Below are 24,238 nucleotides of genomic sequence, written 5' to 3' on the forward strand. Positions count from 1 at the left end.
TATTCACTTAACAGTCCCTCAATTCTACTCCTAGTTTTTATTTAGACCCAAGTGTGATACCATTATACAATATGGTTAATACAATACAACTATCAGAGGGGTAGTCGTGTTAGTCTGAATCTGCAAAATCTAAAGGTAGCCATCCTGCAGCAAAAAAACTTCAGGACTAGACTTCAAAGAGAAACTGCTACAGTTCACCTTCAAGTTTGACACAATCAACTCGGGATTAAACAAAGACTGTGAATGGCTCGCTAACTACAAAAGCAGCTTCTCCTCTTGGAATTCACACCTCCAGATCAGCTACTAGAAGTGGGCCTCATCCTCCCTGATTGGATCCACCTCCTCATCTCCAGCCTGATCCTGGCCTGCATATTTATACCTGCCTCTGGAAATTTCCACCACATGCATCTCACAAAGTGGGTCTTTGCCCACGAAAGCTTATGCTCCAACACTTCAGTTAGTCTATAAAGTGCCACAGGACTCCTCGCCACAATACAACTAACTATTGCTAAGCTGATAAATAATATATTAGACAATACTTACAAACCCAGTGATAATTACGATACACAGACAAAAAACAACACATAGAATGCTCTGGATTCGTACACCCTTTCGCGATTCGGTGGCTGGGAGGCAGCCTTGGGTGATCAACCCTTTAGCCAGGCTAGACAATACATGCCTTCTATCTTGATACAGAACTTCCCCGAGCTTAGGGCTCAGGGTGCTTTATGCTATAATTTTGACATCCGGTACCATATTAGGGTTCCTTCCTTGTGAATGACGTCTGCCTCAGGGCATTGTGGTCAGTGCCTGATGCAGACATGACTGGCACATGTGAAAGCTAGCTAGGTTTTTTGTTTTCCTGCTCCAGGTGATTGTTAACTGATGTATATGACAGCTCATTTCTCTTATTCCTATCTTGTCTTGTTTTTTTAGTGCTCGTTAACTTAGTGTATGGGACAGCTTGTGTCCCTGCTCTTATCTTTTTGGCCCAGGTGCTTGCCAAGTTAAGTTCTGTTGACTGAGAACAGTGCTGAGCACCCGAGGGACTTCAAGCTCTGTCTCTGGATCCCCCTCAGCAGCCTGTGTTTTTCTTGTGAGGGGCTTTAGTGTGGCAGTACGGGCAATACGCACGAGGCCGTGGTCAAAAGGACCTGCTACACGACACATTCCAATTTGATAGTCCTAACTCTTACCATTTAGGAGGAGTTCTTGAACAAATGGGCTCACAGATGGATAGTCAGACAGACACACACACATTTCTAAAATACAGAGCAAGATATAAATGGTGTAAAGAATGACACCAGTCATTGATTTTGCAGTTAGAAACGTATGAAATATGATGGGAAGTTTGGAAATGTGCTAAAACTATAAATTCATTTGTATCTGAACTTACTTAGAGTAAAATAGTAAACACAGTTTCTATAACTAGGTCTTATTAAAGGCAGTGAGCCAAACTATTCAGTCTGTCATCTTTCTTATCAGCTGCAAGTTTCAGTTACACTGACTGTGTGCCTTCCCATAGGTGATGTAATGAAAGTGTCTTTCCATTGTGAGCTGTACTAACAATTGATTAGTACATTTCAATCAAACTTGGATACCTGAAGTCTCTGCCTTATTGTTCAAGGGACTAAACCTACATTAGTAACTCACCCTTCCTGTTCATAACAAGCATAGACTGAAGTGCAAGACTATTATTCAAATGACTCCAGACCTGTTGAGTTTGAAACCCTTCTTCCCGACAACTTTCTGACAGGACAGAAAGGTCCCACCCAGGTAGGAAGCAGTTATCTTTTGTGTTTTTGCAGTTTAAAGCATTTCCTGTGAATGGATAACCTCACTTGCTTGATTTTTGGAAAACAATAACCAATCAAACAATATATATATCAGACTTTCGTACTATAAAAAGAGACAAGTTGTTAATTTTAAAATAAACAAATAATGTAGGTTGACACTAATTTCAATCAGGGCTGACAGGATTAGGCAGCCAAATCTCATTGATTTTCAGCAGAAATTTGCTTCCTTGAGCCTCTTAAAAAATCAGCCATTTGAGGTCAGAAGATGCCTTGTGCTTTGGTGCCTTATATTTACACTGATTGGGTGATGAAAAAAGCATAAGTTACCCTAAATCAGCCATTGAGGATTGTGCCTTCATGGAACACATCTTTTCTCCCTTATGGAATATCATTGGAAAGACCAGCTATCTCCCACTCATTCAGAATAGTTAAAAATGTCTGTTAAAAAAAAATCCATGTAACAATTTCTATAAAGACATGTGGAGACAATGTAATGAGACATGTCACTTCTACCACAACTTGTGCACCCAGATATCAAATGACACTCAAGACCTCTTGTTTCAGAACCCTTTCCATTGACGACCAATGAGCTGGGGAAAAAAAAAGGGAAACAAATTATCAGAAATATTCCTCCCTGACAAAAAGTACAAATTATAAGAATGCTGTGTCCTAAGGATGTTAAATTTAGATTAATAGACAAATTGAATAGTTGATTAGTCAATAAGGGTGCTTCCACCTTTGAAGGGCTGTTGCTACATTTCAAAGGCGAAAGTGCCACGGGGAGCAAGAGGCCAGTGGGGGACTCAAGCAGTCCCCTGCTGGTCCGGCGCTCCAAGAGGCATTTCAAAGTGGCAGCACCACATGGAGGCCAACTGCCCCTCCATACGGCACTGCTGCTTTGAAATGCTGCGGGTAGCCCAGCATCAAGCTCCTCACGGTGTTTGAAAGTGAAAGTGCTGCATGGAACCCGGGGTCAATGGGGGAATCCCCAGTGCACCCTGGGCTCTATGCAGTGCTGCTGCTTTGAAGCACCCACATCTCTTCCCTCCCTTGCTGCCTCTTTCTGATAGACTAGCGCGTCGACTATCTGATATGCATTTGCTTATTGGATAATCGATTAGTTGACTAGTAATTCACATCCCAACTATGTCCCAGAGATGATGCAATGCTACCAATAGAGTTACAATGGCTCTGAAAGCTTGAATTAGGTGACATACTAAATCTCTCTTCACCAGAATCCTTATTCACAAATGACCTATGATCTCACACTCTTGATCAAATTCATTGCCATCTTTAGTACTGGAATGAAATTGTCCCCAAAGTCAGATTGGCAGGGAGTTGGGGAGAGAGGTTATCTTCTTCTGAAGCGCAGGGTACTTGTTTCTTGCTAAGTTCATCTGGCAAATCTCACTAAATCAATTCCTGCCATTTCAGAGACCATGAATATTGATGCAACTCAGTTCTTCCTAGTCCCTGTTTATGAGCATGTCTATACTTACTACAGGACTATGTAGCACTTTAAAGACTAACAAGATGGTTTATTAGATGATGAGCTTTCGTGGGCCAGACCCACTTCCTCAGATCAAATAGTGGAAGAAAATAGTCACAACCATATATACCAAAGGATACAATTAAAAAAAAAATGAACACATATGAAAAGGACAAATCACATTTCAGAACAGAATTATCTTCCCCAATTATCACCTCTAATACCATTAGCTCACAGACATCTAACTTTCCCCACCTCTAATATCATTAACTCACAGACACTTACCTTCCTTCCTTTCTTCCCCCCTCCCTCCCCGCATCCCCCTTCTGTTCTGAAATGTGATTTGTCCTTTTCATATGTGTTCATTTTTTTTTAATTGTATCCTTTGGTATATATGGTTGTGACTATTTTCTTCCACTATTTGATCTGAGGAAGTGGGTCTGGCCCACAAAAGCTCATCATCTAATAAACCATCTTGTTAGTCTTTAAAGTGCTACATAGTCCTGCATTTTGCTTCAGCTACACCAGACTAACACGGCTACATTTCTATTACTATACTTACTACAAGATCACCACTTTGGAGGTCAACTTTCTAGCATTCAGTTTAGCAGGTCTAGTATTGAATCCAATGCTAGGGGCAGCTCCCACCAATGTCTAGTACTCTTCTTTTGTAAGGAGTAAGGGAAGCCAAAAGGAGCATTTGCATTGTGGACGCCACCATAGCTTGTCTTAAAATAAACCAACTCTAGCTACATATTTTGTGTAGCTGGATTTGCGTATCTTAAGCCGACTTTCCAGGTCCAGTGTAGACCTGGCCTATGGAACATAATATAGTCTTTGGAGGGTGGTAATATTTAATCTAATCCAGATTATTTGTCTCAATGCAATGGTTGGACTGAGTGGGGCTTGTAGTATTATGTACTGATCAGAGTGATAAAGTATAGTCAACTTTAGAACTCTTTGCCCAAGGATGTTGTGAAGGTCAAGACTATAACAAGGTTCAAAAGCATAAATCCATTGATGGATATTAACCTAGATGGGCAGGGATGGTATCCCTAGCCTCTGACTGCCAAAAGCTGGGAATGGGCCATAAGAGGTGGATCACTTGATGATTGTTTTTTCTTTTCATTCTCTCTGGAGCACCTGGCACTGGCTACTCTCAGAATCTGGGCTACACAGATCTTTGGCTTGACCCAGTATGGGTGTTCTTATGCTCTTATATAAAGTAGCACTGAATTATGAACTCCCAGGATGAGTACACTATGCTGATTATCAAATATACTTGATTATCTGCTATGAACATAAGAGTTTGGACTGTCAGAGCAGGAAGTCAGACTAAGTAATCTGATGGTACCTTCGAGCCTTGAACTATATGACCCAGTGCTCACTGAAGTACATGGAGTTATTTCCATTGATATCAATGTTTGCTGGAACAAGGCCAAAGGGCCCAAAACTGCCATTTGATTCTTGTCAAGTAGTATTTTCCTTTGTAAGATACTCTATTGTCACAGTTCTTATTCAGCCATGGAAAGGCTGCTAATTACTCTCCTGCTCAGACCTCCTGAGGGTGTAACTCCAGTGATATATGACTGTTACAATATCCAGTACTCTCTGTTGTGAGCCAGTTGGTAGGGAGAGGTAGGAGAAGCAATTGTTCTGTTCACCCAAACTTGCTCCTAGAGTAGCCCAGTGGGCAATAAAAACACAACAAGTTAAGTTGCTCCATGAAAATAATGAATTGACTTGCTCCCACAGCCAGGAATAAGACAGGGAAGGAAAGGTAACTGTGTCTGGTCCACTCCTGGTGCGGGTTACTATATGGTATCCCCTACTAGTTTCTGTGTCACCCATGGTCATCACAGTGACACAACAATGTTCCAAATGTTTCTTTTAAGCATGTACCTAAAGATGCAGTTAAAAGAAGGACTGCAATAGATAGCACAATTATCAGGAGTTGTTTGCACATTCAGCATGTCCAATATACAATACATAGTTTTCAGATTATGTTTGTCAGAAAACCCTTCAACTTGATTCTCTCTATTGGGAAGTCAGCAAGAGAGTAACAAAAAAATGAAACTGGTGGGAGAAAGCTTCACTGGGGTGAAATCTTTATATTTAGGTGGAAATGTGGGGAAAGAATTAAAAGAACTCTGAGGCACTTCAAAAGAATATTGAGGTGCTGAGGGTAGAAGTGGAAAATATGGCCAACTTCTACCCCCCAAATTGAACAGCTCTGTGATGCAAAGAAATATAGTGTAGGTGGAAAAGCAGCAGCTTGTTATCTATATAGTTAGGCTTGTATGCGGTGAATATGATGCTTATTGGCAGCTATGTAAATTAGTGACAATTTAGGGCTCATCTCGCCACCAATGATTTTAGTTGCCAGCCATTATTTATTCAGTGTTAAAAAGATTTTAGTTCTATTAGTCTTCATAACAGCAGGGACTTTGTTTTTGGATGACTCATAGCATAGCTCAATGCATTTCATTTACACTCCATTTTATAAGTAATTTCAAGAGAACAACTTGTAGTTCCTGAGAGGAAATGTCATGGGATGGGGTTTGCCACATATAGTGTATGACCTATGTTCAACCAGGGCAGCCATAGGGGTGGATTAACCTTTGGGGATAAATTGTCAAGGACAAGGGAGTTATGTCATCTGATTGACTGCTGAAAGGGAACATAAGAGTTCAGATATAGGTCATGTATTAGATTATAACCTCTTTGGGACAGTGACCATCACTCTCTTACATGTGTCTGTGATTCCTAATGTGATGTACACTGCGTAAAACTGGAGACTGCACTATGGATTTCAAGAGATAAATCCAGGAGTTACTACAGATAGAGTTAAAGAAAAGTCCTTACCTTCTTTCCCCCAAAAAATAATATAATATTTTGTAAACAATTTTCATACTGATTTAGGACAATAGTTAAAACATTTTTAGGGGTGGAGGGGGGGTAAGAGGAGAGGTATTAAAAATGTTTTTGCAGAAATTAAATAGAATTTTTCATATTGCTAGTATTTTGGATACAAGTGAAACTGACAAAAGCCTTCTAAGTAGGCAAAAAGGGAACCATCATTTCCAGAGTCCCTAGAGAAAATAATATTTTTTTGGCAAAACTGAAAATTTTCTGTGGAAAATTTTGATTTTGTAAAAGAGGCATTTACCACAGGAAAAAAACACTCAAAAAACAGCTGACCACCTCTAGTAACAACTGATATCCGAGGGTATGTCTATACTACCACCCTAGTTCGAACTAGGGTGGTAATGTAGGCAACCGGAGTTGCAAATGAAGCCTGGGATTTGAATTTCCCGGGCTTCATTTGCATATAGCCAGGTGCCACCATTTTTAAATGTCCGCTAATGCAGACTCCGTGAAACGAGGAGTAACGGTAGTTCGGAATAGGAAGCCTAGTCTGAACTACCTAGTCCGTGCCACGTGTAGCCGCGCGGCACGGAGTCCGCACTAGCGGACATTTAAAAATGGCGGCGCCCGGCTATATGCAAATGAAGCCCAGGAAATTCAAATCCCGGGCTTCATTTGCAACTCCGGTTGCCTACATTACCACCCTAGTTCGAACTAGGGTGGTAGTGTAGACATACCGCGATGGACTGGGCACAGAGAGGAAACTGTAACAGATGTTCATCTATGGATTGTTTAGCACGGTGAGTGCCAAATCTAGGACTGGGACCTGTAGGGACTAGTGAAATACAAATAGTAATATTTACTATCATTCTGTTGATGTAAGAAATGTTTGTTCTGCCACTTACCTGTTTACTTCACCTATTTAATGACAAATCACTATTATGAATTGTACTGTAGATTTAGATAAGTCACTTGATTCCCAGCAAATTATGAGCCATTGTGAGAAAGTGAAGTCAAGAGAGACAAAGGCACTGCTATAATTTAGACAAGCAGCATTCATTTTGCTAGTAATAGGGCATGCATCAGAGGAGCAACTAATGCAACGGAGTTGAAATAGGAAAGAGGAAAAACTCCCTAGAGGAAGAACGGCTGTAAAAAGGAATTTTGAGCCATGTAGTAGGGAAGTAGAAAAGATAAGACTCTCCAAAGGAAGAATTTGTTGGCCACTTAGCAATATTTTTTTTATAGAAACGGGGCTGTGTCCCCTGCTTCCTACACTAATCAACTCCTCTCTCTCTGGGGCTATGTCTACACTACAAAGATCTATCAGAAAAAGGTAAGTAAATTGTGCTCCACAATTTATGTACCTTTTTCCGATAGTTTTTTTGGAAGAGGCTTTTTCCGTCTACACTGGGCCAAATTTCAGAAAAGCCTCCTCTTTCGGAAGAGTCCTTTTTCCTCATGGGAGGAGGAAGACAGGGCTTCCAAAAGAGCACATCTGCTTTTCCGCAAAAAAAAAAAAAAAAAAAAAGCAGAAGAGTAGATGCATTCCCTGGATGCTCCGGTATCCCGGAAAAGTCCCGTAGTGTAGACATAGCCTGAGGTTAAGAAGCCCCGGCTCTCCCCCCCAGCCACTGCATGGCAGGCCTGGCCTGCCAATTTACACCTCCCCGCTCCCTGGCCACCAGACTGAGGCTGACACAGCCCCAGCTCTCTCCCATCCCCCTCCTGTCATCCGGATGTCAGACTAGCCCTGGCTCCCTCCCTCCAGCCACTGAGGGGGGTGGGCAGGCCAAGGCCTCACAAGGTCCCTCACTCTTCCCCCGGCTGCTGGGAGGGGTGGGCTGAGGCCTTGCCAGAAAGCCTCCATACTGTCCCCCAGCTGCCAGAGGGTCTGAGGCCATGGCACAGCTGCCCAGACTCCCAGGCATTGTGAAAAGGGGAAGGGAGAGGTAGAAGGAGGGAGGAGAGAGGCGGGATGCAGAGTGATGTGATTATATCACTATCTTCCTATAGGGGGAAAAATTATATATATAGAGAGAGATGAGATTTGTTTCATTTTGGTTCTGGTCTCTATCAAAGAATGAGGACAGCCTACCATTTTATATTTACTTGTTTTTCCCTTCTGACCCCAAAAGGCCAGAGCCCACATGGAGGAAGGACCTGATCCTGCTAGATATTGAGTTCTGGGATCCCCAATCCAGAGAACTCCATAAACATGTGACTAACTTTAACTATACCGATATATGCAGGGTCTGAATGAATGCTTCCCTGATAGCTTGCTGGGAGAGGGAATGGCTTGGGTTTGTTTGTGTAAATATAGTTTGCGCCTGCTTTGCTTACATATTCAGCAGATGCAGTGGTGTCAAAGTGATCAACTTTGACTGGTGTTGGGTACAAATTACCTTAGTACTGGATGCAGGAGTAGTGAAATATGGTTAACAATGTTGACAACAATTATTGTGGGAATACAGTGAAGCAGGGTTGTGCTTAACCTGTCCCAAATGAGGGAGGGCACCCTCAATTGTAAGGATCTTGGTAAGCCAGGGTTTCGAATATCAGAGCCCTGTTAAAGTGGAGGCGTGGGGACGTAGGAGACCCCTCTCCCAGGATCACCCTTAGATTTTTTTTTCAGCCTGTTCTTCCCCACTGTTCAAAGAACAGAGTTCAATGGGCTTTATTAGGAGACTCTTTATATTTGAATTGTTCAATCAGAGCTGAAATAACTGGTGGTATTTCTGCCCTGCCTGCTAAGATGTAAACATCACTGAGAGCTGGAGTCACTTGAGATGGGGCTGCATTTCTGACCAACCTGCAAAGAGCTAAAAATTACTACAGTTAATGACCAGTCCCGAATGAGAGAATTTACCAGCCCCCAAGCCTGCCCCCTGCTGGCAACTTGCTACCAACCCAGAAGGCACCCTGCCTCCACCCCCTCCATGCCACTAGCTGGCCAAGCTGCTTGCCCAGCTGCTGCCAGCTCCCCAGCCTAGCTGGTCTGCTGCAGTCTCTGACTCCAGCTCCACTGCTGCAGGCTGCCAGGGACTCTAGCCCTGGCCTCTTGTTGCCAGGGTTGGCCATGAAGCTCCTGCCATGACCTGCACTGCCGGGGGCTGCCAGGGGGTTCCTGACCCAGCTCCATGCTGCTGCGGGCTGCCGGGGGCTGTTGAGGGGCTCCAGTCCTGGCTCTGAGGTCTGCTGCGGGCTGCTGCGGGGCTCTGAGGGCTGCTGCGGGGCTCTGAGGGCTGCTGCGGGGCTCTGTCCCCATCTCTGTACTGCCCTCAGCCAGGCTGCTGGCCCCACTGCCCCCAACCCCAGCTGACTTTCTTGCCATTCAGCTGCTGGGTTCTCTGGTCAAAGAGCATCTGTGGTCCGACACTAGAAAGTGAAAGTTTTCAGAGGTGCAACCTATAAGAGGCAACAGTAGAAAGGCAAGCGGTAGCAGATGGTGACCGACAGTCAGCTGGTGAGGTGGCCAGGCACAACAAGCAACCAGCAAGGTGGTGGTAGTGAAGCACAGCAGGTGGCTAGCAGGGTGGCTGGAGGATGTTTGGAAATCTGGTCCTATGATGGATCTGCAGTTTGGTTTAGATCACTATGGGTATGTCTACACTACAAAGTTAGTTCGAACTAACGGACGTTAGTTCGAACTAACTTTAATAGGTGCTACACTAGCGCTCCGCTAGTTCGAATTTGAATCGAACTAGCGGAGCGCTTAGTTCGAACTAGGTAAACCTCATTTTACGAGGACTAACGCCTAGTTCGAACTAGCTAGTTCGAACTAAGGGCTGTGTAGCCCTTTAGTTCGAACTAGTGGGAGGCTAGCCCTCCCCAGGTTTCCCTGGTGGCCACTCTGGCCAACACCAGGGAAACTCTATGCCCCCCTCCCGGCCCCGGACCCCTTAAAGGGGCACGGGCTGGCTACGGTGCCCGTGCCAGGTGCAAGCCTGCCAGCACCCAGCTAGCAGACCCTGCACCTGGCACGGCACAGAGCCACCCACCCGATGCCCCCCAGCCCACCCCCTCTTGCCGGGACCAGGCTGGTGGCTCCCGGGAGCTTGCCCTGGACCGCAAGAGGCGGGCACCTTCCTGGGCTAGTGCGGACATCGTGGACCTCGTCCACAATCTCCGCACTAGGCACAGGAAAGTGGCCGTCTAGGGCAGGAGAGCTGCCAGCCTGGCCACCCAGGACCAGGTGTGCATGAAAATCAAGGGGGTCCACTGAGACCCCCGACCCTGAGCCCTGAGCTTACAATGGCCGTACTGGGTCAGACCAAAGGTCCATCTAGCCCAGTAGCCTGTCTGCCAACAGCGACCAACCCTAGGGACCCTGGAGGGGATGGACCGAAGACAATGACCAAGCCATTTGTCTCGTGCCATCCCTCTCCAGCCTTCCACAAACTTTGGGCAGGGACACCACTCCTACCCTCTGGCTAATAGGACTCCATGGACCCAAGCTCCATGACTTGATCTCACTTCCCTTTAAACTCTGTTCTAGTTGTAGCCTTCACAGCCTCCTGCAGCAAGGAGTTCCACAGGTTAACTATTTGCTTTGTCAAGAACAACAACTTTCTCTTACTAGTTTCAAGCCTGATACCCATTCCTTTCCTTTGGTGTCCTCTAGTCCTTCTTTATGGGAACTCAGGAAGAACTTTTCTCAATGCACCCTCTCCACCCAACCCCTGCTTTTAGAGACCTCTATCCTGTCCCCTCTCCGTCTCCTCTTTTCTAAGCTGAACAGTCCCAGTCTCTGTAGCCTTTCTTCATCTGGGACCTGTTCCCAACCCCTGATCATGTTAGTTGCCCTCTCCTCTCCCAGCCTTTCTCTTCCCCTCTCCCACCTCCTTTTCCCAGTCTCCCCCAGTTTTGTTCAATAAAGACAGAGTCAATGTTGGAAGAAACGTTATCTTTATTTTGTACATCAATAAGAAGGGGGGCTAGGGAAGGGTAAGTGGAAGGAGGTGAGGGAGGAATGGGGTACGAGCCCCCGATGGGGAGGACTGGGCTGGCTCTGCGGGCTTCTGGGGGTGGAAGCTCTCCTGCAGCCCCCCAATTACTCCCTCTCCCCAGATGGCAGCCTGCGGCAAGTGCAGCCGGGCTGATGGCCGAGTGGTGTGATGTGCCCAGTGTGGGCACTCAGGGCACTCCAAGCCAGAACTTCTTTGCAAGCGGGGCACCCCTTAGAACTGTGTGTCCGGGGTGGGGGTCGGGACCCTTTAAGCGCAGCCCTCGGCTAGCCTGAGACAGCATCTCCATGCTCTAAGTCCTCCTTTTATGCCCTGCCAGCACTGCTTCCGGCCATCCTTAAGCCCTGTTCAGAGTCCACTCAATGTGGACTTGCTAGTTCGAACTAGCAAAACGCTAGTTCAAACTAGTTTTTAGTTCTAGATGCGTTAGTTCGAACTAGCTTAGTTCGAATTAACTAATTCGAACTAAGTTAGTTCGAACTAGCGCTGTAGTGTAGACATACCCTATAGGATGGATTCTGATCTCATTTAAATTCAGAACAAACTCTTGAGTTCCACTGAGTACTGATTTAATGTAAATAATATCACTTCTTATGTGAAGTGTTATGGGATAACCATTTGCTTTTTCAATGATATTTTGGTTTAACATCTAGGGAAACTAGTTGAAAGAAATCCAATACAGCATATACTGCATACTGCAGGAAGCTATATGAACTAGGTCAGTTGTGTTACTCTGGAAAGACTTGGTTGAGAAGCGAGGTGAGTTGAGTTGTGCCTCAGGAAGCAGACTGCTTTGTCTCTCTTTGGGTTTTTTTGGCGGTGAGGGAGGGTTCTCATGTGTTATTGTTTTGAATTATAATAAATAAAATAGTGCCACACTGCAAATGTCCTGCATGGGTGTTTGTTTTTATTAAACTTTTCTGTGTGTGTGTCATGAAAATAACAACCTTTACCTATGTGAGCAGTCCCACTACTAAAATCTATCTTGAGAGTTTTGCAGTTGATGATGGGAGCAGGTTTAGCCCAATCACAAGATTTCTTTAAGGTGCCCAACCTGTAAGCACTAATGAGTAACTTACCTCACGCTCATAATCTGACTTTAGTTGGTGGAATACTCCCAAGTAGTTCAAAAGGAGTTTGATTCGAATCTGAATCCCAATGGTATAAATCCAAAGCAAATTCATGAACTTCACTTATTTATGCCTGAATTACAGTCATTGATGTTTCAAGGGGTAGCCAAGTTAGTCTGTACCAGATAAACTTAAAAAACAACAAATGGTCTAGTAGCACTTTATAGACTAACATGTAGATGGTATCGTGGGCTGTAACCACAAAGGCTCATGATACCATCTACATGTTTTGTTAGTCTATAAAGTGCTACTAGACCATTTGTTATTTAAGTTTAGTGATTGATGTGACAGCAGAAAATGATCTGTTGTAAAAATGCTGCTATTTGAAAACATGGTGGAAATTCTGCCTTAGAAACACATGTGGGGCTCTCACTGATTTTTTAAATGATCTTTGGTTGCATGTGCGCAAATGCAGAGATATCTCCTGCAGTGCAACTGAAAAGAACATGAAGTGCTAATGTAAAAAACACAATCACTTTGAGTGTCCAATATGAGCAAGTAAGAACACAATCCTGCTGACTGTAAAATCAGTGGGACTTTTGTGGGATTAGACCCTTAATACCCATGTTAAAGTAGGAGTAAAAGGTTGCATGGGAAGGAAAAACATCATGTACCGAGAGCTGTCTTTGTGACATTTGCAGCGTTCACTACAGGCATTGGTGGGGGGTTTTGTAAACAAAGAATCTCCTCTCTGAAAGTCTGTCAACTTTGTTATCTGTTCCTGTTTCTTGATAACTCTGCAGTGATACAAGAAGACTGAGCTGGAACAAATATCCTGCCCCAGGTTTAGGTATTCAGGATATAGAGATAGACAGATGATTATAAATGAAGAACTGTTGGTGTACAATAAATATACAGTGTGTTAAAAAGATTACAGCTTCCCATTACATTTCACAATAGGAAAATAACCAGTGACAAATATATCCAGTTGCTTTTTAATTTCTTACAAAGCAGTCTCATTAAAACAATATTTAATTAAAATTCAATAAGCTCACAACGACAAAACATTATTTTTAGATTACATTTAGATTATTATTTTTCCATGTTAGCTTTTTCCTAGTGAGAAATGAGATGTGATTAGATTGCTGATCTCCTGTGTTTCCAGTGTGAAATGTTGTTTCTTTTGTTCTTTTTTTTAGAGAGAGACTTTTTGAAATGATGGACTCTGATTATCTGGTAAAGCAAAGGTATTTGTTACATGTTAATAGTGGAAACTAGGTCAAATTACAAAGGATGAATATAAGCAAACATCACAGGTATGCAGAGGCAAGATGAAAAAGGCAAAGGCACAAAATGAGCTAAATCTAGCTAGGGCATAAAGGGTGAAAGAAAATGTTCTAGAAGGACGAGAAAGACCAAGGACAGGGTAGGCCCGTTGTTCAGTGAAGAGGGAGAAACAATAACAGGAAATTGGAAATGGAAGAGGTGCTTACTGACTTGTTTCGGTTTTCACCAAAAAAGATGGATTGATGCCTAATATAGTGAATGCTCGTGGAAATGGGGTAGGTTTAGAAGTTAAAATAAAATAACAAGTTAAAAATTACTTAGAAAAGTTAGATGCCTTCAAGTCACCAGGCCCTGATGAAATGCATCCTAGAATACTCAAGGAGCTGATCGAGGAGGTATCTGAGCAATTAGCTATCACCTTTGAAAAGTCATAGAAGTCAGGAGAGCTTCCAGAAGAGAGAAAAAAGGGCAAATATAGAACACCCCAGGAAACTACAGACCACTCAGTTTTAACTTCTGTGCCAGGGAAGATAATGGAGCATGTAATTAAGGAATCCATCTGCAAAGATCTAGAAGATAATGTGATAGGTAACAGCCAACATAGATTTGTAAAGAACAAATCATGTCAAACCAATCTGATAGCTTTCTTTGATAGGATATTGAGCCTTGTGGATAAGGGAGAAGTGGTGGATGTGATATACCTAGACTTTAGTAAGGCATTTGACATAGTTTCTCATGACCTTATTTATAAACTAGGGAAATGCAACCTACATATGGGCCTACTATAAGGTGAGTGCATAACTAGCTGGATAACCACTGTCAGAGAGTAGTTATGAATGGTTCATAATCGTGCTGGAAGGACATAACAAGTGGGTTTTCGCAGGGGTCTGTTTTGAGACCGTTTCTGTTCAATATCTTCATCAATGATTTATACGATGCCATAGAGAGTACCATTATTAAGTTTGTAGATGATACCAAGCTGGGAGGGTTTGCAAATGCTTTGGAGGATAGGGCCAAATTTCAAAATGATCCAGACAAAATAGAGAAATGGTCTGAGGTAATCAGGATTAAGTTTAATAAGGACAATGCAAAATACTCCACTTAGGAAGGAACAATCAGTTTCACACATACAGAATGAGAAGAATTAGAGGAATAGCTGTGTTAGTCTGAATCTGCAGAAGTGAAGAGAAGTCCTGTGGCATCTTATAGATTAAGGGATGTCTACACTACAAAGTTAATTCGAGCTAACAGCCATTAGTTCGAATTCACTTTAATAGGGGCTACACATACAAACGGCTAGTTGAAATTTAAATCGAAATAGGGGAGCGCTTAATTCTAACCAGGTAAACCACATTCTACGAGGGCTAACGTCTAGTTCGAATTAAGTAGTATGAGTTAGGGGCTGTGTAGCCATTTAATTTGAACTATTTGGAGGCTAGCCCTTCCCAGGATGCCCTGGTGGCCACTTTGGGCCAAACCAGGGAAACTCTTCTGCCCCCTTCCTGGCCCCGGAGCCCTTAAAGGGGCACGGTCTGGCTACAGTGTTTGTGCCAGTAGCAAGCCTGCCAGCATCCAGCAAGCAGATCCTGCACCTGGCACGGCATGAGTCAGCCACCTGCTGCCACCCAGCCCTCTGCCTCTTCCCAGGACAAGGCTGGCGGCTCCCAAGAGCCTGCCCGGGGCCACAAGAGGCGGGTACCTGCCTGGTCTAGTGTGGAGATCGTGGACCTCATCAAGGTTTGGGGGGAGGCCTCCAATGTCCACGATCTCCGCACTAGGCACAGTAATGTATCCTTCTAGGGCAGTATAGCTGCCAGCCTTGCCACTAAGTGCCACATGCGAACCCAGGAGCAGGTTTGCATGAAAATCAAGGTGGTCCAGTGAGAACCCTGACCCGTCCATGAGCTTAGAACATAAGAACATAAGAATGGCCGTACTGGGTCAGACCAAAGGTCCATCTAGCCCAGTAGCCTGTCTGCCGACAGCGGCCAACAGCAGGTACCCTGGAGGGGCTAGACCGAAGACAATGTCCAAGCAATTTGTCTCGTGCCATCCATCTCCAGCCTTCCACAAACAGATGCCAGGGACACAGTTCCTACCCCTGGCTAATATCACTCCATGGACCCAACCTCCATGAATTTATCTAACTTCTCTTTAAACTCTGTTACAGTTCTAGCCTTCACAGCCACCTGTGGCAAGGAGTTTCACAGGTTGACTATGTGCTGTGTGAAGAAGAACTTTCGCTTATTAGTTTTAAACCTGCTGCTCATCAATTTCATTTGGTGTCCTCTAGTCCTTATATTATGAGAACTAATGAAGAACTTTTCTTTATTCACCTTCTCCACACTACTCATGATTTTATATATCTCTATCATATCCCTCCTCAGTCTCCTCTTTTCTAAGCTGAAACGTCCCAGTCTATTTAGCCTCTCTTCGTATGGGACCTGTTCCAAAACCCTAATCATTTTAGTTGCCCTTTTCTGCACCCTTTCCAAGGCCAAAATATATTTTTTGAGGTGAGGAGACCACATCTGTACACAATACTGAAGATATGGCATACCATAGTTTTATACTTCCCCTCCTCCTTCTTCCCCTGGCTTTCCCCTTCCAGCTCCCTCCTCCCAGGTTTCCCCCTCCCCTCTCCCACCCTTTCTCTTCTCCTCTCCCACCTCCTTTTCCCAGTCTCCCCAGAGGTTAATTCCCTCCCCCCCCCCAGTTTTGTTAAATAAAGAGAGTTTCTATTTTTGAACACGTGTCCTTTATGTTTTACATCAGGAAGGGGGGCTAGGGAGGGGTAAGTGGAAGGAGGTGAGGGAGGAATGGGGCAACAATCAATCTGTTAGTCTATTAGGTGCCATAGGACTCCTCATCGCTTCTGCAGAATTAGAAGAGATTGTCCAGGAAGGTGTACTGCAGAAAGGGATTTAGGGGTCATAGCAGATGACAAGTTTAACATGAATCAACCGTGGGACACTGTTGCAAAGAAAGCAAACATGATTCTAGGATGCATTAACAAGGGTGTTGTGAGCAAGACACGGGAAGTCATTTTTCCACTCTATTATGTGCAGATTAGACCTCACTTGGAGTATTGTGTCCAATTCTGGGCATCACATTTCAGGAGGGGAGGGGAAAAATTGTTCTCCTTGGCCTATGAGGATAAGATAAGAAGCAATGGGCTTAAATTGCAGCAAGGGAGGTTTAGGTTGGACATCAGGAAAAACTTCCTAACTGTCAAGGTGGTTAAACACTTAAATAAATTGCCATGGTGCATTGTAGAATCTCCATCACTGGACATATTTAAGAGCAGGTTAGAAAGACACCTGTCAGGGATGATCTAGACAGTAGTTGGTCCTTCTATAAGAGCAGGGAACTGGACTCGATGACCTCTTGATGTCCCTTCTTGTTCTGTGATTCCGTGATTCCTTCCTGCTTTCCAAATTTCATCTTTGGAAGACACCATGATCTCTCTGGGAAAAATGAAGCTGCATGAGAAACTCTGGGAGAGGACAAAGTGAAAGGCTAGTGGAAAAGGTGTAATAAAAATGACAGCAGATGTGTTTTCTGGAAGGTGAGTCCTAGTGTTGATGATCATCACACACTATAGCTGGGTTTTAAACTCTTCAGACTAACAATTAAAAGGAAGAGGATTTGAATGCTGCATTCTCTCATGTCTGCCAATATCTGAAAATAATTCTTGGGAAATAACCCTGGTAATATGTGTGGTTGGAGGAATGGCAGATGGTGGTATCATCTTTTGAATTTGTTTAAGCTTGCTGTTCAATTATAATGTGCATTGAAGTCATCAGTTACAAACATCTCAGTAATAGTTACTAATACAATACAGAAGTATGAGGATCTTGTTAATTTGCTTGTATGGGACATTTCTATCCAGTCAGTTGCTTCCATTCTTATAGATGAAGTAGTCTAGAGTCAGGTGGGGGTGAGTCCCAGGGGAGGTGTAGGTATACACTTCAAGTTAGAAAAAAAGTCTGAGAACTAAAAGTCTGACCTTTGGGACGCAATACAAACCTTCTCACTGACTCTAATGATCTGTGGATCAGGCCCTAGCAGAGTTGGGAGTGGCAGCAGCTGGAACGGTATTGATTGGAGAGAGTGAATCCTACTACCCAGGAAGGAGAGCCAGGGAATTAATTAGCCAGCTTAAGAGCTAAGGGTATGGCTACACTAGCCACCCTAGTTCGGACTAGGGTGGTTAATGTAGTCATTCGAACTTGCAAATGAAGCCCGGGATTTAAATATCCCGGGATTCATTTGCATGTTCCCAGGTGCCGCCATTTTTAAATGCCCGGTAGTTCGAACTACCTGCCCGTGACTACACGCGGCACAGGCTAGGTAGTTCGAACTAAACTCCTAATTCAAACTACCGTGCAATGAGTGTAGACATACCCTAAGAGAGGGGACAACAGAAAGAGACAATAGTGCAGACTATATCCATATTACCATGGATCCTGGGAAATGGAGGATAGCAGAGTAATATTTCTAGATCGGCAGTTAGAACAATTGGGAGGGGAGGAGAGGAGAAAAGACAGCTCAGGGAATAGAGATGAATGAGAAATTACTTTCAGTTCATTTTTTCTTTTCTCACAGAGGTCTAGTATAGACTCCCTTCACTCCCACATTTGTTTCCTATGAATGCTAATGGCATTTTTGTGCACACACGGGATATGGCTATATGGCAACATAAGCCCAGGGTTAGTAGAATTTAAGTTAGCAGATCTTGGGTTTGTTAACCTAGGGCTTGAATATCTCCATTCATTTGTAACTCCAGTTTAGGAGCTGTTGAGCCCAGGGTCTCAGCCTGTGGTTTCAGAATCTATACTGTAAATAAGTGGGCCCAATTACAACCGCACATCTCTCACACTTCCTAGAGACCTCTCCAAAAGTAGCCACTCTAGACCTTTGTTCATAGTGCAGGGTGGGAAAACTTGACTGTCCACCATACTTGGCTGTCCATAGGATAAAGAAAATTGCTGCATGGGATTGTAGGATACTTTTGGTAAACTGCCAGAGCAAGTGTCCATTGTAGCTGTACTGTAAAGCAATAAGGCTTGACTTCGGGGTTCTGGCTTGATTCAGGCTTGACCTGTTCACTGATTTGGGGTTCTTGGGCGAAGTCCAGGGTTAGCATGATTCATGCATAGAGAGAAGGGGGCTAGGCTTCAGAATGAGTTTAAACTCTGGGTGGGGAGTCTTTCCTAGAGGTAATGTTGAGGCAACCAGATCTTCGTCCTACGCACCATAGTGGAGCAGTCAATAGAGTAGAACTCTTCGCTCTACATTAATTTCATCGATTTTGAGAAGGCATTTGATAGCATTCACCACCCCTCACTCTGGAGGATTCTACAAGCATACGGGTTCCCTGAGAAGGTCATTAACATCCTGAAGGACCTGTATGTTGAGACTCAATGCTGTGTGTGACATGAAGGACAGCAGAGTGACTGGTTTCACGTGAAGACGGGTCAGACAGGGCTGTGTAATCTCACCTTGTGGTCATCAACTGGGTGATGTGCAGAGCCACTGAGGGTAGATCAAGGGGAGTGCTATGGGGACTGACTGCTCGGCTTGAGGACTGCGACTTCGCAGATGACCTGGTGCTTCTCACGCATGATCAGCAGGACATCCAAGAAAAGACTGATATTGTTGACCGGACAGCCAGAAGCGCTGGGCTCAGAATTCACCCTGTCAAGTCCAAAGTGATGAAACTGAGGACAACTAACACCGATAAAACCACCATCATGGGTGAAGAGTTAAAGGAAATAAATGACTTCAGGTATCTCGGCAGTTACATCTCGGTGGACAGCAACATCGACAAAGAGATCTCCGCTAGAATTGCCCTGGCAGCGCAAGCCTTCCAAAAGCTTAACAACATTTGGAAGTCGTCACTGTTGCAGACCAGGACTAAACTGAAAATCTATAGGTTGAATGTGCGTTCAGTCCTGCAGTATGCTGTAGAGACTTGGAGGACTAACAAGAAGATTGAGAGCAGACTCAGAGGCTTTGAAGGACGGTGCCTTCGTCGTATCCTCAGAGTCTGCTGGGAACAGCATGTTACCAACAAGGAGATAAGCCAACGCACTGGCATCAACAATGTTGTGGATGAGATCAAGCAGAGATAGCTGGAGTATGTCCTTTGGATGAGCGAAACAAGACTCCCTCATATGGCACTCAGATGGACTCCACCTGGAAAGCGTAAAAGAGGGAGGCTGTTGGGCACCTGAAGGAGGACTATGGAAGAGGACATGAAAAGGAAGGGCATGACCTGGGAAGAAGTCAGCCGGCTTTCTCAGGACTGTGAAGGCTGAAGAAGATTAGTTGGCACCTTATGCTCCATCAGGAGCAAAGAGGACTAATAATAATAATAAATGTTGAGGCAAAACTATAGATAAAAATTCAGCAATTAAACATTTTTTCTCTCTAAATTTCTGTTCTCATTACGCTTGGTTAAATAGGAAATATATGACCATGATTAACAACCTCTTTTTTCAGTGGTGTACAAACGATAATGTACATTTTATCAGTAGTTTCCTTAGTCGGACCTCAGCTCATTAGTAGCATATCTGCAGTTGTTTTCCAGGGGTAACTACAATATTATGCACAAATATTACAATTAAAGATGATCATACACCAAGTGTTTGACTTGTCCTGGTGCAATATCATGTGTTAGAGTGCTACAAAATCAGGACACAATCAATGACATGCATAGCAGTTGCTTACCTAAGCTACGTCACATTATTTCTCATAGTCCTGAACCAATACTAGCATAGTCCTCAAAAGCTGACAATTTATTGCACTAGTTTTTGTCCTAGCCACATTTCTTCAGTCACAGACTAGTAAGCTTGAATTTTATGCCCCATTAAAGCCTATGAAGCTGTTCTCTGGAAGACCTTCAATAATATGTCTCTTTCACCAAACTATATTGAAATGGTTGTGCCTCTGAAACAGAATCAGGAATGCTAAATGAGGAATATGCTAGTGCTATTGTAGCTGTATCAGTCCTGGGATATTGGAGAGACAAGGTGGATCTTTTATTGGATTTGAAAGCTTTTCTCTGTCTCTCTCACCAACAGGAGTTGGTCCAATAAAATATATTACTGTCTTGTCTCTCTACATGTAAACTATGCCATTATCAGCCTCCTTAGGGTACATCGAATTAGCTGGTAAACCTCATTGCAGGAGGAATACCAGCTAATTCGAGTTAGGGCTTTAATTCGGAATCCCATTTCACTGCCACGTGTAGACGCAGGCAGTTACTTCGGGCTAGTCAATTTCTAAAATGGCGACCAGCCGGGAACATGCAAATCAAACGTGGGATATTTAAATCCCAGATTTGATTTGCAATTTCGGTCACCCTCATTAGCCTCCCTAGATCAATCTATGGGGCTAGTGTAGACGTACCCTGAGACTGGTATCACTACTCTAATCTCATCACAATTCAAACTTAGTTCGAATTAGTTAATTCGAACTAAGCTAATTCGAACTAATGCATCCAGACTAAAAAACTAGTTTGAATTAGCGTTTTGCTAATTCAAACTAGCATGTCCACATTAAGTGGACCCTGAACTGGGGTTAAGGATGGCTGGAAGCAATGCCGACAGGGCATCAGATGAGGACTTAGAGCGTGGAGCTGCTGTCTCAGGCTAGCCGAGAGCTGTGCTTAAAGGGACCCGACCCCCACCCCGGACAGACAGTTCTCAGGGGTTCCCCACTTGCAAAGCAGTCCTGGCTTGGAGTGCCCGGAGTACCCACACTGGGCACATCACAGCACTCGGCCATCAGACCGGCTGCACTTGCCACAGGCTGCCATCTGGGGAGAGGGGGCAATTGCGGGGCTGCAGGAGAGGTTCCACCCCCAGAAGCCCGCAGAGCCAGCCCAGTCCTCCCCATCGGGGGCTCGTACCCCATTCCTCCCTCACCTCCTTCCACTTACCCCTCCCTAGCCCCCCTTCCTGATGTACAAAATAAAGGACAATTGTGTTCAAAAATAGAATCTCTCTTTATTGAACAAAACTGGGGGAGACTGGGAAAAGGAGGTGGGAGAGGGGAAGAGAGAGGGTGGGAGAGGGGAGGGCAACTACAATTATCAGAGGTTTGGAACAGGTCCCATATGAAGAGAGGCTAAAGAGACTGGGACTTTTCAGTTTAGAAAAGAGGAGACTGAGGGGGGATATGATAGGGGTCTATAAAAGCATGAGTGGTGTGGAGAGGGTGCATAAAGAAAAGTTCTTCATTAGTTCCCATAATACAAGGACTAGAGGACACCAAAGGAAAGGAATGGGTAGCAGGCTTCAAACTAGTAACAGAAAGTTGTTCTTCACAAAACAAATAGTTAACCTGTGGAACTCCTTGCTGCAGGAGGCTGTGAAGGCTAGAACTAGAACAGAGTTTAAAGAGAAGTGAGATAAAGTCATGGAGGTTGGGTCCATGGAGTGGTATTAGCCAGGGGGTAGGAGTGGTGTCCCTGCCCAAAGTTTGTGGAAGGCTGGAGAGGGATGGCACGAGACAAATTGCTTGGTCACTATCTTCGGTCCATCCCCTCCAGGGTCCCTAGTGTTGGCCGCTGTCGGCAGACAGGCTACTGGGCTAGATGGACCTTTGGTCTGGCCCAGTACGGCCTTTGTAAGCTCAGGGCTCAGGGTCGGAGGTCTCAGTGGACCACCTTGATTTTCATGCAAAGCTGCTCCTGGGTGGCCAGGCTGGCAGCTCTCCTGCCCTAGACGGCCACTTTCCTGTGCCTAGTGCGGAGGTCGTGGACAAGGTCCACGATGTCCGCACTGGACCAGGCGGGTGCCCGCCTCTTGCAGTCCCGCGCAAGCTCCCGGGAGCCGCCAGTCTGGTCCCAGGATGAAGGGGAGGGCTGGGGGGCATTGGGTGGGTGGCTCGAGCCGTGTCAGGGATCCGGGGCCGGGAGGGGGGCAAAAGAGTTTCCCTGGTGTTGGCCAGAGTGGCCACCAGGAAAAGCTGGGGAGGGCTAGCCTCCCACTAGTTCGAATTAAGGGGCTACAGGAGAGTAGTAAGTTCGAACTAGGCTTAGTCCTTGTGGAATGAAGTTTACCTAGTTCGAACTAAGCGCTCCGCTAGTTTGAATTAAGTTCGAACTAGCGGAGCGCTAGTGTAGCGCCTATCAAAGTTAATTCGAACTAACGTCCGTTAGTTCGAATTAACTTTGTAGTGTAGACATACCCAGATACAAAATTGCCATCAGAGAAATTAATCAAATACGTATAAAGAGCTGGTAAAATACTGCGGAAAATATTTGACAAATTACATGGAAAACTGCAAATATATTGGCAGCAGTATAATAGATTAGATAAACTTTAGATCGAATTCAGTGCAGTAATTCCTATATTCCAAATACAGGCAGTCCCCGACTTACGCGGATCCGACTTACGTCGCCACCCCCGTCTCCCTGATCTGCTGGGGGGTGGGTGCAGCTAGTGCCCCCCCCCCCCACAGCAGACCAGGCTTTTCTCGTCTACCCCTGGGGTAGAGCAGCTGGGTGCTGCCGGGTTCGTCCCGCAGCGCCGCTCCGGACCAACCCGGCAGCACCCCAGCTGCTCTGCCCCAGGCGTTCTAATTCAGCCGCTGCTGCTCAGTTTCAGCAACAGCTTACTTGGGGACTGCCTGGGTTTCTTAAGTTGAATATGTATGTAAGTCAGAACTGGCATCCAGATTCAGCCGCCGTTGAAACTGATCAGTTTCAGCAGCGGCTGACGCCAATTCCGACTTACATACAGATTCAACTTAAGAACAAACCTACAATCCCTATCTTGTACGTAACCCGGGGACTGCCTGTACTTGTAAAAGGTTTGGGGTGAAAAAGGAGGTCCAATTGAGGGCTCTCCCATTACACTTGTGAGACTGGGCAGAAGTTTTCTGACTTTCTTTATGATGCCAGGCAAATCACTAAGACCTCTTTGTTCATTGGCACCCCATGTGTAAAGTGGAGATGACAGACCTTTCCTACCTCACAAGGGAATTGTGGTGATAAATGTATTAAAATGAGGTTATGTGAAACATGTAGACACTGTGGTATGAGGCTCATGTAAATGCCTAAGATGGTTACTCATCCTGAGGTCTGGTTCAGAAGAGGCATAAAATGATTCCTCCGCACTGGTTTCCAGCAACCTACGCAGAGTTGCCTCTTCTCAAAGCTGGCATATGGATAAAGCATCAGCTGTGAACTCCTTAATGCACAGGCTGGATGGCGATGTGAGGCATATGCTGCACCAGCTACAAGAATGGTGCTTGGTTTGTCTCCTCCTGGAGCATCTGAACAATGTCCCATGTACAGAATTCAATGAAATGCCATAATTTAGGCCTCAGAGATTTTTTGGATTTTGCATCTCTGATTTCTGAACTTTGGTCAAATTTACTTTAATCTTGACCTACAAATATTGGGGAATATTCTTTCGCCTATTATCTACAGTCCTCCTTCATAGATAGATAATCATATTTGCATCATGTTCCCATTTAGTGGCTGGACCACACAGAGTTTTAAGAGTTCTCTGCATCCTTTTTAAGGAACTGACTGAGCTAAAATAAGAATAGGTTAGATTTTTGGTTTTTTTTAACAACTGTTGAGAGCACTGATACTTGAGAGAAGTCTCTTTCAATGTATCTATACTCCACTTTAGCTAGAAATAAGCTATGCAATTTGAGCTATGCAAATTGTGTTGATTATTTTGAGTTAATTTCATAATAGCTAATTTTGAAATAAACTGCTATTCTGAAATATCCCTT

Source organism: Pelodiscus sinensis, chromosome 3 (assembly GCF_052426305.1).
Source record: "Pelodiscus sinensis isolate ZL-2025 chromosome 3, ASM5242630v1, whole genome shotgun sequence".
Classification (NCBI taxonomy): domain Eukaryota; kingdom Metazoa; phylum Chordata; order Testudines; family Trionychidae; genus Pelodiscus; species Pelodiscus sinensis.